At 39.8% G+C, this 14,995-nt stretch overlaps 1 protein-coding gene and 1 pseudogene across 2 annotated transcripts in view; both read left to right on the forward strand.

Annotated features, from left to right (window-relative positions):
- The window catches only part of PDZD8 (PDZ domain containing 8), a 93,765-nt gene that overhangs the window by 18,755 nt on the left and 60,015 nt on the right, over window positions 1-14,995 (forward strand). The gene's annotated exons all lie outside the window — the stretch shown is intronic.
- Window positions 3,147-4,538, forward strand: LOC118882465 (annotated as a pseudogene).

A 14,995-nucleotide genomic window follows, 5' to 3' on the forward strand; every position in this document is an offset into this window, starting at 1 on the left:
CCCTTATTCCAAGGCATGTATTGGAAAGCTGGTAGAGAGGAATAGAAGGAATTGGGATTTGAGGACAATTCTCATTGTTCTGCCCTTTTTGTAGCTTTGTGAAAGCTGAGAGTTTCAATTTAATTGATCATAGGCTACGGTAAGAGACCTTCACATTGTAGGTTGTGATGAACATAAAAAGATAGGTGATTTTTTAGACATGGTCAAGAGAATTACTTTGGTTCCCTGAGCCACTCATCTCATTTGATACTTTATCTCTCTCCTGCATAGGAGATCAGTTAACATTGACTCATCTTTGAGTCACCAGCTATTGAGTTCTGTTATGAGGGACTTACAGCCTCTATTATCACTCCTGTTCGACGTATATATAAAACCGCTTCAGAAAATTTTGAAGCATTTTAGATCTTGATCAGTCTGTGCAGAATTAGGAGTTTAGATAAAAGTGAACCTTTCATATTAGGTAGACGGTGTATGGATGAGCAGGTGGGAAAAGTTTCTTTGTAACAATATTTGTTATCCTTGTTTGTTTTAGTTTCATTACCACTTAGGAGTACTTTTTTCTCCCTAGGAGTACAGAAATTAAAATCATTTTCCCAAGTATGAACTTTGTCAGCCTAGTGCACACCAAGGAATTCCATAAATAGAACAATTCTGCATGGGTTTCTCCTTAAGTCAGTTTCTTAATATATTCAGTTTAATATAAGCCTTAGTTAAAAAGCTTAATGACATGGAGGTATAAAGGTGATACCTAAGGTAGGAAAGCGCACTGGCTATTATTAACTTGTTTCCTTGCACTTGCAAGTTTATATCCTCACAAAGGACAACTAGTATAGTGACTGAAGTCATGGCCATGGGAAATCTGAAGTCCAAGGAAGACAAACAGCTATAACCTTGAACATCATACGTGGCGAATGCTGAGTCCTGATATGGTTCCTTGTGGAAGGGAAGAAGTTTGCTGTCTGACATGTCTCTAGGAGACCAGGCTTCAAATAAATAAATAGAAAGTTTGATAGGAAATATTTCCAGAGCACTTCACTGTGCCAGATGCTTTATGTGAACTTTCTCGTCTAATCCTTACAGTAACCCTAACATAGGTGCTAATTATTATCCTACTTTTACAGATGAAGAGACTGAGGCTCTCAAAGTTGAAATAGCTTGCCCAAGGTCTCAAAGCTAATAAGTATTGGACCTAAAATTCAAAACCAAGCCCTAACTAAAACCTGTGTCCTTAACACTGCTTTAAACTACCATGTCACAAAGAAGCTGAGAAGTGAGGGATGCTAAGTGCTTTACATTATTTCATGTAATTCTTATAACAGCACTGTGAGGTTGGTGTAATTATTATCCTCCTTCTGCATATGAGGAAACTGAGGCTTAAAGGCAAGAGTTTGCTCAGGGTCATATTGCTACGAAGCAGCAGAATGGGATCCCAAGCCAAGCTGTCTGGCTACAGAGTCTGCTCTTACCACAGTTCTGTACTACCTGCCATATATGTTTCCTCTCCTCAGGCAACTCCCTATTTAGTTGGGAGGAGTGGGAGGTGTGGGAGAACTACAGAGAGACAGACATGTAAATGGGGTGATTAGTGGCATAACAGAAGTGTGTATAAAGTGCTTTTAGAACACAGATGGGGAACCAATGACCAGATGGTGGGGGGTAGGGGTGCTGGTTAGAGAGGAGGTAACTCTGAAGGAGAACTTGAATAGTGATAAGGAGCTTACCATGTGAGGCTAGTTGTGGGATCAGAGTGATTAGCAGGCAGACACATCTCTCAGGAGAAAATGTGGCTGTGTTAACCTTGCTAAGTGTGGAGGGGCTTGCTGTATGAATTGTCTTTTTAATGTAATATCAGTTGAATTGTCTACGTAAAATAGATTTGAAATTTAGGTTCATGGTTTACGAATATAGAAAATTAAGAATGTTTCGAACTGTTTGTACTTTGTTTTCTTTCTAGTTACATGTAGTTTTGTATTAGTGTGCCATACTTGGCATAATAATGTGCACCATACAAGTTATGGCTAATAGAGGTTTGTGATGATATTTAAATGCAGCAGAAGAACTCATTATTTAAAGGACCACCGAGGTGCCTCTGAAGAACGTTAATGAAGGCACATTCTGAAACGATCACCACTGATTTATCTAGTTTATATATTTGGTTTAGGAGATTTGGGAGCACACTTACGTTTCCTAGTTCCTAATGTGAGAGAGTCAAGACTGTCAGACTGAAAGGCAAAAACCACACAGAATTCCCAATTGCCTAATTTATATCTACTTGCTCTACTCTCTTCCTTAGGCAGGATGTAGTGCCGCTTGTATTCCTGACCCTGAAATAAGACAGTAGTCTCTGAGTGCCTGACTTTGGTCTCTCTAGAATACAGTAAACATATTTGTTGAAGGGATGAGATGACATTTGAGCTGATTGTTAAGGGATAGTGTAGCTTTAGACATAGGAAGATGGGATGGAAGTTCAGTGTAGGTAGGAGAAATAGCAAAGGAACAGAATCAGGACACTGTATGATATCTTTAGGGATTCAGTAAGGAAGCCAGTTTGATGAGACTCAAGCACAGAGAAGGAAGAAAACCAGGATTTGTGTACCTGTTACACGCTGGGAATTCTACGAGGTGCTTCACATGTATGACCTCCCTAAATCTTTGTAATAATCCTGTGAGGTAGCGTTTTATTAAAGAAAATAAAAGACAGAGACTTTTGTTCTCGGTTAAGGAAATAGTCTTTTGGCGGAGGGGTCTGCAGCAGGGCAGAGCGCGGCCTCGGTTGCGGTTGCGGAGCGGTTGCGGAGCGGAGCCGCAGGGCGGCGGCGGGAGCGCGGGGGGGGGCACCAGAGCCTTTCGGCCCGGGAGGACTGGGGAAGTTCGCGCTGGCGGGATGGGGCGGTGACTCCGCACTGGCCTTCCGCTCCTGCCAGCTGGTTGAGAGCAGGCGGAGGAGGAGGAGGGGAGGAGGAGGAGGATGCACCCTCGCCAACGGCTTGCCTTCCTGGGCCGGCGCGCAGGCACCTTGCAGAACAAGGAGTAGCTTGCGGACTTCGAACGCGTGGCAAATATTTCAGAAAGCTTCAAGATCAAGGTGGAGAAAGGAACAGTTATTCTTCCAAATTCATCTGCTTCAGCGATTATTCTTATTGGGAATGGACAATGGAATGTTCTCTTGCTTTATCATGATCAAAAACCGCCTTCTGTTTTGTATTTCCATGAACTTAGCCAGTCACTTTGGCTTTTCACAAATGCCAACCAGTTCCGTAAAAGATGAAACCAATGACAACATCAAAATATTCACCAGGGTCTTGGATGGGCTCCTGGATGGCTACAACAGACTGAGGCCTGGGCTCGGAGAGCGTATCACTCAGGTGAGAACGGACATCTATGTCACCAGCTTCGGCCCGGTGTCTGACACGGAAATGGAATGCACCATAGACATGTTTTTCTGACAAAGCTGGAAAGACGAAAGGCTTCGGTTTGAAGGTCTCATGCAGCGCCGCCTCTCAACAACCTCCTTGCCAGCAAAATCTGGACTCCAGACACCTTCTTCCACAATGGGAAGAAGTCCATCGCCCACAACATGACCACGCCCAACCAGCTGCTGTGGCTGGAGGATGATGCCACCCTGCTGTACACCATGTGCTTGACCATCTCGGCAGAGTGCCCAGTGCAACTTGAAGACTTCCCGATGGATGCCCATGCCTGCCCTCTGAAATTTGGCAGCTCTGCATATCCTAATTCCACAGTTGTCTATGTCTGGACCAACGGCACAACCAAGTCGGTGGTGGTGGCAGAAGATGGCTCCAGGCTGAACCAATACCACCTGATGGGGCAGACAGTGGGCACAGAGAAGAACATCAGCACCAGCAAAGGTGAATACACAATCATGACGGCTCATTTCCACCTGAAGAGGAAGATCGGGTACTTTGTCATCCAGACCTATCTCCCCTGCATAATGACTGTGATCTTGTCGCAAGTGTCCTTTTGGCTGAACCGAGAATCATTCCCAGCCAGGACAGTGTTTGGGTTGACCACGGTGCTGACCATGACAACCCTCAGCATCAGTGCCCGGAACTCTCTGCCCAAAGTGGCTTATGCGACGGCCATGGACTGGTTCATAGCCGTGTGCTACGCTTTTGTGTTCTCTGCGCTGATCGAGTTTGCCACTGTCAACTATTTCACAAAGAGAGGCTGGGCCTGGGATGGCAAAAAAGCCTTGGAAGCAGCCAAGATCAAGAAAAAGGAGTGTGAACTTATACTAAATAAATCAACAAATGCTTATACTACTGGGAAGATGACCTACCCCCAAAACATCGCAAAGGAGCAGGCCCCTCCCTGCAGGGACCTCAAATGCCTCTTCAGCCTCAGTAAAACCTGAAGACAAGACTTCTGAAAACAAAAAGACTTACAACAGCATCAGCAAGATCGACAAAATGTCCCGAATTATATTCCCAGTCCTGTTTGGCACTTTCAACCTAGTTTACTGGGCAACATATTTGAATAGGGAGCCAGTGATTAAAGGGGCTACCTCTCCAAAATGAGCTGCCATTCTCCCAAACTCCAAGACAGCCATACGTTCAGTGACGGGCACCAAGGAGAGGTTGAGCTTGGGAGACCTCCCTTATTTGGGCACTATCTTTCAGGAAATTTTTGCATGTTTAATAATATGTACAAATAATATTGCCTTGACGTTTCTATATATAATGTCAGATGTTTCAAAGATGTCACATTGATAAATCAAGCCACTTTCTAGAAAAACAGGAGACAATGGCTCTGACACTCAGATGCTCAGTATCTTACATTGATAGTTTACAAACAAGTATATTTTTAACTGTTCCAAGTGTTACCTAACAATGTTTTTTATACTTTGAATGTCATTTCATACAAATTTTCCCAGCAAATAAATATTTTAGGAAATACTCAATGATTATTACTTGACCAACTCTCACAAGAAACAAATTTCACAAAGAGCACATTTTTCATTGAAAAAGAAACTGTGGGCATTTATGTACAAAACTAATTACCTTTGATAATTCTTACTGTTCTGAAATTAAAAGTGCTGCATGATCTTATGTTAAGAAATAGAATAAACAAATATTTATGCAGACATTTAATAACAGAAATATATGGTATGTTAGATTAACAGACACAATGTTTCCCCAAGGAAAAATTTAACTGCTTAAAAAATATTTTTTGGGGGGGGTGGGAATGAAACTTACTTCTCTCCCTCCGACTCCCCCCACTAACTGAACAATGACGAAGAAAGAAAAGATCTTAAAACAAAAAGTAGTGTGATGACAGTCTTGGCATTTGGCCTGAGCATCCACTGTCTGAAACACTGACCATACCTCACTGCAGCCAGTGTGTAGTGCTTCAGTGGTGAGAAATTGTAAATGCGTTATTTTCCATTTTATTTCATGATTGACTTATTGCTCTGTTAGGTTTTGTATATGAACCTTAAATGTTCATTAAAAAATAAAAAATAAAAATAAATAAATACAGGAAAATAGTCTTTTTTAAGAAGAGGAAACACCTTTGTCTGCACCAAAAGACTCCAGAGGAATGTGGACACATTTCATGTCCCACTTGTAGAGCAAAGCTTCAAGTGACCAGTCAGCACTGAAAAAAATAAATTACTTTGTAAAAACCAAAAAAAAACTTTAAAAAAAAAAAAAAAAAAAAGAAGAGGAAACACAATTTTAGAAGTCATAAAATTCTAAGTAATCGTTGAAAACCTGAACCAAGCCAGTGGGGAACACAGAAGAAAAGTAGAAGACGTATTTTAGCAATATGAAGTTGGGGAAATGGAGGTGGAACTGGTTGGTTGTGAGAAAGGGGGAAGTAAAAGGTAACTTCAGGTTTCTTAGAGTCTATGAAATCAGTGGTGCCAGTAAAACAGGAGAGGAGGAGCAAGTTGGAAGAAAAGGTGTTCCGTTTACTTTTAAGCATAAATATATGGAATTTGTAGAAGCAGTGAGAGCAAATGATGTTGCTAAGGAAAATATAGAAGAGAAAGGAAACAGGAAGAGAGAACCCAAGTTGTTTTAGTATACACAACAAACTTCTTCTAATTCTCCATTATGGGAAATTTCAGACTTACTCAAAAGTTAAGAATTCAGTGAACCCCCATTATATGTAGCCAGACAATCATTAACTTGTGGCCACTTATGATCATCTGTATCTTCCCACGCTCCCCTCCCTTGATTATTCTGAAACAAATCTCTAGGAGTTGGGACCATAATCTATGTTTGTTTGTATGATTCTAAATTTTGTGTTCTTTTTTTTTTTATTTATTTTTTGTCTGTGTTGGGTCTTCGCTTCTGTGCAAGGGCTTTCCCAAGTTGCGGCAAGCGGGGGCCACTCTTCATCGAGGTGCGTGGGCCTCTCACCGTTGCGGCCTCTCCCGTTGCGGAGCACAGGCTCCAGACGCACAGGCTCAGCAGCTGTGGCTCACGGGCCCAGCCGCTCTGCAGCATGTGGGATCTTCCCAGACAGGGCCCGAACCCGTGTCGCCTGCACTGGCAGGCAGACTCTCAACCACTGTGCCACCAGGGAAGCCCTAAATTTTGTGTTCTTTATACAACACCTTCCCTCCTTGACGAAGCCTCATCCAACCTCTACCTGAATATTTTTAGAGATAGAAGGCATGCAGTGCATTGAGACAGTTGTGTCCTTTTTGACTGGCTCTAATTGTTAGAAAGTTTTCCCTTTTATTGAGTTGAAAACTAGCAGATTTATTATTTTGGCAAGGACACAAGAACCCATGCTGAAGTTAAGAGTAGATTTAGACTGCAGGATATTTTTATATTGGGTTTGTAGTAAACCCTTTTTCTCTAAAGATCACAGTGTTTGCAAACGGTTTTACTGCTGCCATGTGATGGAGATGTCACCAGCTGGCATTCAGGGTGCTTATAGAACAGTCTTGAAGAAACATCTTGGAGCAAAAACATATTTTAGATGTTAAAAAAGAGTATCTCAGATCCACATATGAGAAGAAGGCTTGGCGTCTCTTGTAGGTGTAAAATTTTAAATATGTATTTTAAAAATGTTATCAGAGTAACACATATTTTTAAATTAAACATGTTTTTTCTTTTAAACTTTTACTGAAGTGTAACTCACTGCTTAAAAAGTACACTAACTGTAAAAATTTAGTTCAATGAATTTTTACAAAATGAACAAAACAGCATTCAGAACAAGGAATAGAATTATTACCAGCAACCAGAAAGTCCCTCATATGCTACGCTACCTTCCCTGCTCTGCCTAAGAGTAACTACTATCCTGACTTCTTACCACCATTGCTCTGGGTGCAGGGCAGGGAGGTGCCTGTTTCTTAACTGTACATAAATTGAGCCATAGTGTTTACACTCATCGTTTTTCTAACTTCTTTGACTCAACAGTATGTTTGTGAGATTAATTCATGTTATTGTGTATTGATGTAGTTTGTTTATTATATTTGCTGTGGCGTCTTCCACATGTACCTCAATTTAGCCCTTCTATTGTTGATGGACAGTTGGATATTGCTGTTATGAATATTCTTATACATGTTTTTTGGTGAACATTTATGCATATTTCTATTGGATATCTAGGATTGCTGGGTCATAGGTTAAGCATCTATCCCTGTGTAGCAGATAATTGCCACACAGTTTTCAAAGTAGTTACGGCACACTAGCAGTTTCACATCATTTTCAACATTTGATATTGTCTGTCTTTTCATTTGAGTTAATGTACATAATTTAAAAATCAAATATAACAGAAGGACTTAGAATTAAAATCAACAATTACTTCCCTAAACCCTCTACTTTCCTCCCCTAGGTCACACTCTTCAGAAGCAACCATAAGTACTATTTCTATTTTTAACAACTTTTAAGAGGCAGTGATTAATAACACAGGTTTTGAAGCCAGGCTGCTTAGATTCTTTTCTTGGCTTCACTACTTATTAACTGTGTAACCTTGAACAAGTTATTTAACCTGTGTCTCAATTTCCTCATCTACAAAATGGAGATTAATTATAGTACCTATCTCATAGAATTGTGAGAATTAATAAATATAATGACTTTTATTATGTGGTAAGTACTCAGTAAATGTTAGCTATAGTAATTAATTATGATGTTACCTATATTTTGCTCAACAAAGTCATACAGCTGTCTTGATTCAGCGACTTTAGATATTTTCTATTGATTGACTTCCTGCTAAGATAGATGAAGATTTAGCTAAGTGATATCCTCTCTCACCTTCCCTTCTGTCTTTTCCCAATCTAGTTATGTCACTATTTTCAATTCATTCATTGAACTACATCCTTATTTATAAATAATAACATTTATGTTCTGTTCAGACTTAAATCTTCCTTGATTGAAATATTTATGTTATTGTTACGTCTATACAATTTTTTTTATTGCAGAGCTGCCTAATATGCAAGTTTATGCTTCCTTTTCTATATTCCAGTTTCAAAATCTTTATGCCATTAAAGCACTATGTTCCTAGAGTCAAGTTTGAATTCTTTTTTATTCTCTTACCAAGTTGCCTTAACCAAATCTTCAAGCTTTAATTGAAAAAATGAACCTCTTCCTTCTCATGTCTTCTGCCTCTTCTATTCATTCCCTATTTCCTGGAGATCTCCATCTTGGAGTTTTCATCACCTTCCCCAAATTGGACTTCTCTCTTGCTTTGCCAGACCTCTGTCATCTGGGTTTAGGACATCATTGCCTTCTTGACTTGGAGCCACTATTTTCTGGATCACTTTCTTCTTTCTTGCTTTAGGCCCTCATTTTGCTGGCATGTATCTTCATGTAACTTTTTAATAAAGTATGCAGTCTGCAGCAAGGCTCTTTGTACTCTCTGAACCTGTTGTGTGAAATGGGGAAATGATTTGCAACCGTGCCTCACCATGTTATTGTGAGTGAGGATCAAGCACAGTAATATACGTGAAACCATGACCATCCTTGTCAGATAACTTCAGACCAGGTTTAGAGCATGTATTCCAGCAGGTCGGTAGTCAAATCAGCCTCAGGAACTATAGACGAGGCTCCAGAGTTATATTTGAGTTCTTTTATGGACAAATTATGTCCCCCAAAATGTTGAAGCCCTAACCCTCAGTGTAACTGTATTTGAGGTTATAAGACCTTTAAGGAGGTAATTTAAGTTAAATGAGGTCATAAGGATGGAGCTCTAATCCAATAGGACTGGTGCCCTTAAAAGGAAGAGATACCAGGAGTATGTGTGCAGAGAAAAAAGTCGTGAGAGGATACAGCAAGAAGGTGTCTGTCTGTAAGCAAGGAGAGAGGTTTTACCAGAAACCAGCCCTCTTGGCACCTTGATCTTAGACTTCCACTGTGAGAAAATAAGTTTCTGTTTTTTAAGCCACCCAGTCTGTGATATTCTGTTGTGGCAGTGCTAGGAAACTAATACAGGTTCCAGTTTTGGCTCCAGTGTATAGTGTTTGTGAGACCTCTAGGACTGCTTCCTTATGTACAGTGTGCTAATGCCTGGTTTGGGGGGATTAAGTGAGCAAATAAATGCTTTATACAGTCAGTACCTGGTATGGTAGCCATTCAACAAATCTGTGTTTTTCGTAAGCCTTAAAAGGGGCTTTAAGTTATTTTAATGGAGCTGTGTCATTTATGGTTTTGTTTCTTTAATCAGATAATTCTAACTAAACATTTACATACCAAAGCAATGACAAGAGCAATTATCTCTGGGTAACTGGGTTAAGTTTTTTTTAAAGTAGCTTTATTGAGATATAATTCATACTCCATATAATTCACCTATTTAAACCTACAATTCAGTGGTTTTTAGTACATTCACAGATATATTACAACTATCACCACAGTCATTTTAGAACATTTTTATCACCTCAAAAACAAAACCCCATACCCTCAACCTATCATCCTCCTAGCCCACCTACCACCCCCAACCCTAAGCAACCACTGATTACTTTCTGTCTCTATAGATTTCTCTATTCTGGATTTTCATAAGAATGAAATCACATAATTTGTGGCTTTGGGGCTTACTAGCTACCTACCTCTATTTGAATATTTTTTCTGCTCTTCTCTCTCTTCTCCCCTCCCCTCCTGCTGGCACTCCCTTTATGTGTATGTTAGTATACTTAATGGTATCATTTCTCTAAGGCTCAGTTTATTTTTCTTCATTTTTTTTCCTCTGTTCTTTGGCTTACATAACCTCTGTTGCTCTGTCTTTGAATTCACTACTTTTTTTTTCTTCTGACAATTCATATCTACTATTCAGATCCCTTTTGGTGAACTTCAAAATTGCATTGTACTTTTTTTTTTAATTTTATTTATTTTTTAGCCGCTTTGGGTCTTTGTTGCTGCACGCGGGCTTTCTCTGGTTGCGGTGAGCGGGGGCTACTCTTCGTTGTGGTGCACAGACTCCTCATTGCGGTGGCTTCTCCTGTTGCAGAGCACGGGCTCTAGGTGTGCAGGCTTCAGTAGTTGTGGTGCACGGGCTCAGTAGTTGGGGCACACGGGCCTAGTTGCTCCGTGGCATGTGGGATCTTCCCAGATCAGGGATTGAACCTGTGTCCCCTGTGTTGGCAGGTGGATTCTTAACCACTGCGCCCCAAGGAAGTCCCTATTGTATTTTTCAACTCCAGAATTTCCACTTGTTTTTTTAAAAAATTATTCTTATATCTATTGATATTATATATTTGATGTGACATTGTCATAATACCTCCCTTTACTTCTTTAATCATGCTTTAAAATTTTTTTTGTGAACATATTTGTAAGGGCTATTTTGAAGTCTTTTTCTGTGAAGTCCGATACCTGGTCACTTTAACTGGCAGTTTGTGCTGACTGCTTTCTTTCTGCTTTATGGATCATGCTTTCCTGTTTCTTTACATGCCTCATAATTTTTGTTGGAAACCAAATATTTTAGATAATATATTGTAGTAACTCTGGATACTGGTCCCCCTCTCCCCGGAATTATTATTTATTTATTTGTGTTTTAGTGATTTGCCTGGATTATTTTAGTGGAGTGTTAAGTCTCTGACATTGTGCCTTTTGTTTTCAACAATGCCCTGGGACATTGTTCTACACACAAATCCAATCAAAGTGTGGGAAGAGTTTAGGAGCTGTTTTATGTCCTGCCTTTCCCTCTCCTTCTCCCTCAGCAAAATCTTTGAGCCAGGGCTCTGGAGCTAGGGTTGGGGACAATGGCAAGCTTCTCTGTGAGTGAAACCCCCACTCTAGCTGTTGGACACTAGATGGAGGTGGGATGAGGGGTGGTAGCAGCCTGAGGTTCTCTTGGCTTGCCTCTCTTGGCATAGAAGCACTGTTTCATGAGCCAGGGCAAGGACAATCAAGGCCTCAGTATTCTTAGTGTGCTGTGCCCAAGGTAGAGTCTCTGTTTCTCAAGTGGGAACTCGGTCAAAGAAAGGAGCTCCCAACTTCTTGACCATTCTTTCCCGGAACTTAGCCTAGTAATAGGTGGTCGAGGGCCAGATGAGAAACATTGATGCCCTGCTCTTAACAAGGAAGAAAGCCCTCTGACAGGGTGCTGGGGAAGTGAGGCAGCCTTTGTTCTTCGCTTCAGCAGTCCAGAGTGGAATCTCTTCCCTGCTGAGCAATCTTGGCTCTAACACCACAGACTCTCACCTTTCTTACCATATTTCTATAGGTTTTCTTGAATGGAAGTTTCTTTGTTTGCCCTTAGGACCATTTCCAGAGGCTTTAATATTTGTTTTAATAATTTCACCAGCTTCACTGGGAGCAGGTCAATGGAGTGTCTCATGCTGTCATTATAAAAGTCCATCTTCCCAGGTTGGTTTTTAAAGTTTTCTACAAGAGGAAGTACAGATAGCTTGTAAAAGAAGGTTTGAGTGAGGGAAAAGAAAGGGAACTTGAGTGAGAAAACAATGACATTTTTAAGTTGATAGGTTCACAGGAGATATAGGCTAATGAAGGAAGGATTCTGTGGTATGATGGGAAGATAAAAGGAAGGGATAGAAGTAGCCTACTTCATTGTTTGGATTCCTTTATGAGTTTGGGCTATTTAAAGACTTGGACTAAAAGTTCTGAAAACCAAGTGTTCTTTGTGAATGTTTGGTTTCTGTTTAGTAGCTTGAACAAATAGCTTTTGCTTTGTTTTATTGATGTATAGTTGATTTACAATGTTGTGTTGATTACTGCTGTACAGCAGAGTGACTCAGTTATACGCATAGACATTCTTTTCCATTATGGTTTATCACAGGATATTGAATATAGTTCCCTGTGCTATACAGTAAGACCTTGTTGTTTATCCATTCTATATATAAAAACTTACATCTGCTAACCCCAACCTCCAACTCCATACCTCCCCCAACCCTCTCCCCCTTGACAACCACCAGTCTGTTCTCTGTGTCCGTGGTTCTGTTTCTGTTTCATAGATAGGTTCATTTGTGTCATATTTTAGATTCCACATATAAGTTATATCATATGGTATCTGTCTTTCTCTTTCTGACTTACTTCAGTTAGTATGATAATTTCTAGTTGCATCCATGTTGCTGCAAATGGCATTATTTTGTTCTTTTTTATGGCTGAGTAGTAGTCCATTGTATATATTTAGCACATCTTCTTTATCCATTCATCTGTCAATGGACATTTAGGTTGTTTCCATGTCTTGGCTGTTGTGAATAGTGCTACTGTGAACATAAGGGTGCATGTATTTTTTTGAATTATAGTTTTGTCTGGATATATGCCCAGGAGTGGGATTGCTGGATCATATGGTAATTCTATTTTTAGTTTCCTGAGGAACCTCCATACTGTTTCCCACAGTGGCTGCACCAACTTATATTCCCATCAACAGGTTAGGAGGGTTCCCTTTTCTCCACAGCCTCCCCAGCATTTGTTACTTGTAGACTTTTTAATGATGGTTATTCTGACCAGTGTGAGGTGGTACCTAATTGTAATTTTGATTTGCATTTCTCTAATAATTAGCAGTGTTGAGCATCCTTTCATATGCCTATTGGCCATCTGTATTTCTTCTTTGGAGAAATGTCTCTTTAGAACTTTTGCCCATTTTTCGATTGGGTTGTTTTTGTTGTTGTTGAGTTGTATGAGCTGTTTGTAAATTTTGGAAATTAAGCCCTTGTCGGTCACATCATTTGCAAATGTTTTCTTCCATTCTATAGGTTGTCTTTTTGTTTTGTTTATAATTTCCTTTGCTGTGCAAAAAAGCTTGTAAGTTTGGTTAGGTCCCATTTGTTTATTTTCATTTTTATTTCTATTGCCTTGGAAGACTGACCTATGAAAACATTGGTACGATTTATGTCGGAGAATGTTTTGCCTATGTTCTCTTCTAGGAGTTTTATGGTCTCATGTTTTATGTTTAAGTCTTTAAGCCATTTTGAGTTTATTTTTGTGTATGGTGAGAGGATGTTGAACAAGTAGCTCTATCCCACTGTTTAGTGTGTTATTTTAAAACGGAATACATTTTTTCTGATTTTAGTTTATTTTTGTGCATAAATCCTTTTAGCAAACCCCGTAGAAGCATTAATAAACCCAAATTAGACTTTTTTTTTTTTAATTTTTAATTTATTTATTTATATTTATTTTTGGCTGTATTGGGTCTTCGTTTCTGTGCGAGGGCTTTCTCCAGCTGTGGCGAGCGGGGGCCACTCCTCATCGTGGTGCGCGGGCCTCTCACTGTCGCGGCCTCTCCTGTTGCGGAGCACAGGCTCCAGACGCGCAGGCTCAGTAGTTGTGGCTCACGGGCTTAGTTGCTCCGCAGCATGTGGGATCCTCCCAGACCAGGGCTCAAACCCGTGTCCCCTGCATTGGCAGGCAGATTCTTAACCACTGCACCACCAGGGAAGCCCCCAAATTAGACTTTACTACTTATCACATTGAAGTCACACACCTGTGAGAAATTTTTTAATCAAATTTTAGGGCTATACTTGACAAGAAAAGTTGATTCATAGAGCAGCTGTGATTTAGCAAACTTGGATTATTATATTCAAAGTTGCTAGTGTATGTAGTGCTTTTTGTGATTTTTTTTTAATAGAGTGACAGTTATATGTTCTTCAGGAGCCATAAGGCTTGTTTATTAAAAACACTCAGCTACAACATCGTATTAACATGATAAATGTAGTTTCCTTTTTTCCTCTCAAAAATTTGGTGCCAGTCTGTCTGAATCAAATGATTTCAATGGAAATTAGGAAACTAAAGGGGCTTTCTGTTTTCCATCTGTTTCCAGAAGCAAGAGAAAAGCACTGAGCATGGTCTGTATACCTCCTTATCTTTCCCTAAGAATTTTTTCTTTAATCCTGTTCATTGGGAAACCGTAAAATAGTATTTCTCCCTCTATCAGTATCTTTCAGTATAAATTGTTGTGGGCTATTCATATTTTCTAAATGTTTGTTTCATTTTTTATGTTGGATTTTTATAAATCAGATCAATACATACTTCAGTCCTGATAGTGTGTGTGAGGGGTAAAGATAATTGTGAAACCAGGTCACATTTGAGATTTCAAGGCATAAGTGCCCAGCAATTTAAATGACTGCAAGATAAAGAAGAGTGAAAGCAGTGCATGTGGTCTGCTGTGATGTAGGACCTAAAGCTGATTATAGAAAGTGTTTAGGGTTTGGGTAGGCTTTGAGGAATAGGGAAACCTCCAGTTGGTACAAAAGGCTTGAAAGCAGGAATATGCATGGCATCTTCTGGGTACATGAGGTGACTACACTTCCTAGATTGGAAGGTTTCTAATAAGGAAAAATACCATTGGAAAGATTAATTGTGGTAGACCTTGAATATGAAACCAAGAACTTTTGACTATCTTTTATGCTGTGTGTGGTTAGTGAGAAGGCATTAAAGCTTTTGAGCAGACAAATGTCATGTCTAGTGACAGCGTGTAGAGTTAGTTGAAAACTATAGGCCCTCAAGCCCAATTTTCTCATTTTCTTTGTCCTTTGCTTTAATGGAGGAGTATGAATTATGTTTCAAATTAAAGTTTTTAAAGCTTACAGTTTATAACTCACCACAAGCTTCTACATAAAACCCAAGAGTAT

Source organism: Balaenoptera musculus, chromosome 16, assembly GCF_009873245.2.
Source record: "Balaenoptera musculus isolate JJ_BM4_2016_0621 chromosome 16, mBalMus1.pri.v3, whole genome shotgun sequence".
Classification (NCBI taxonomy): Eukaryota; Metazoa; Chordata; class Mammalia; order Artiodactyla; family Balaenopteridae; genus Balaenoptera; species Balaenoptera musculus.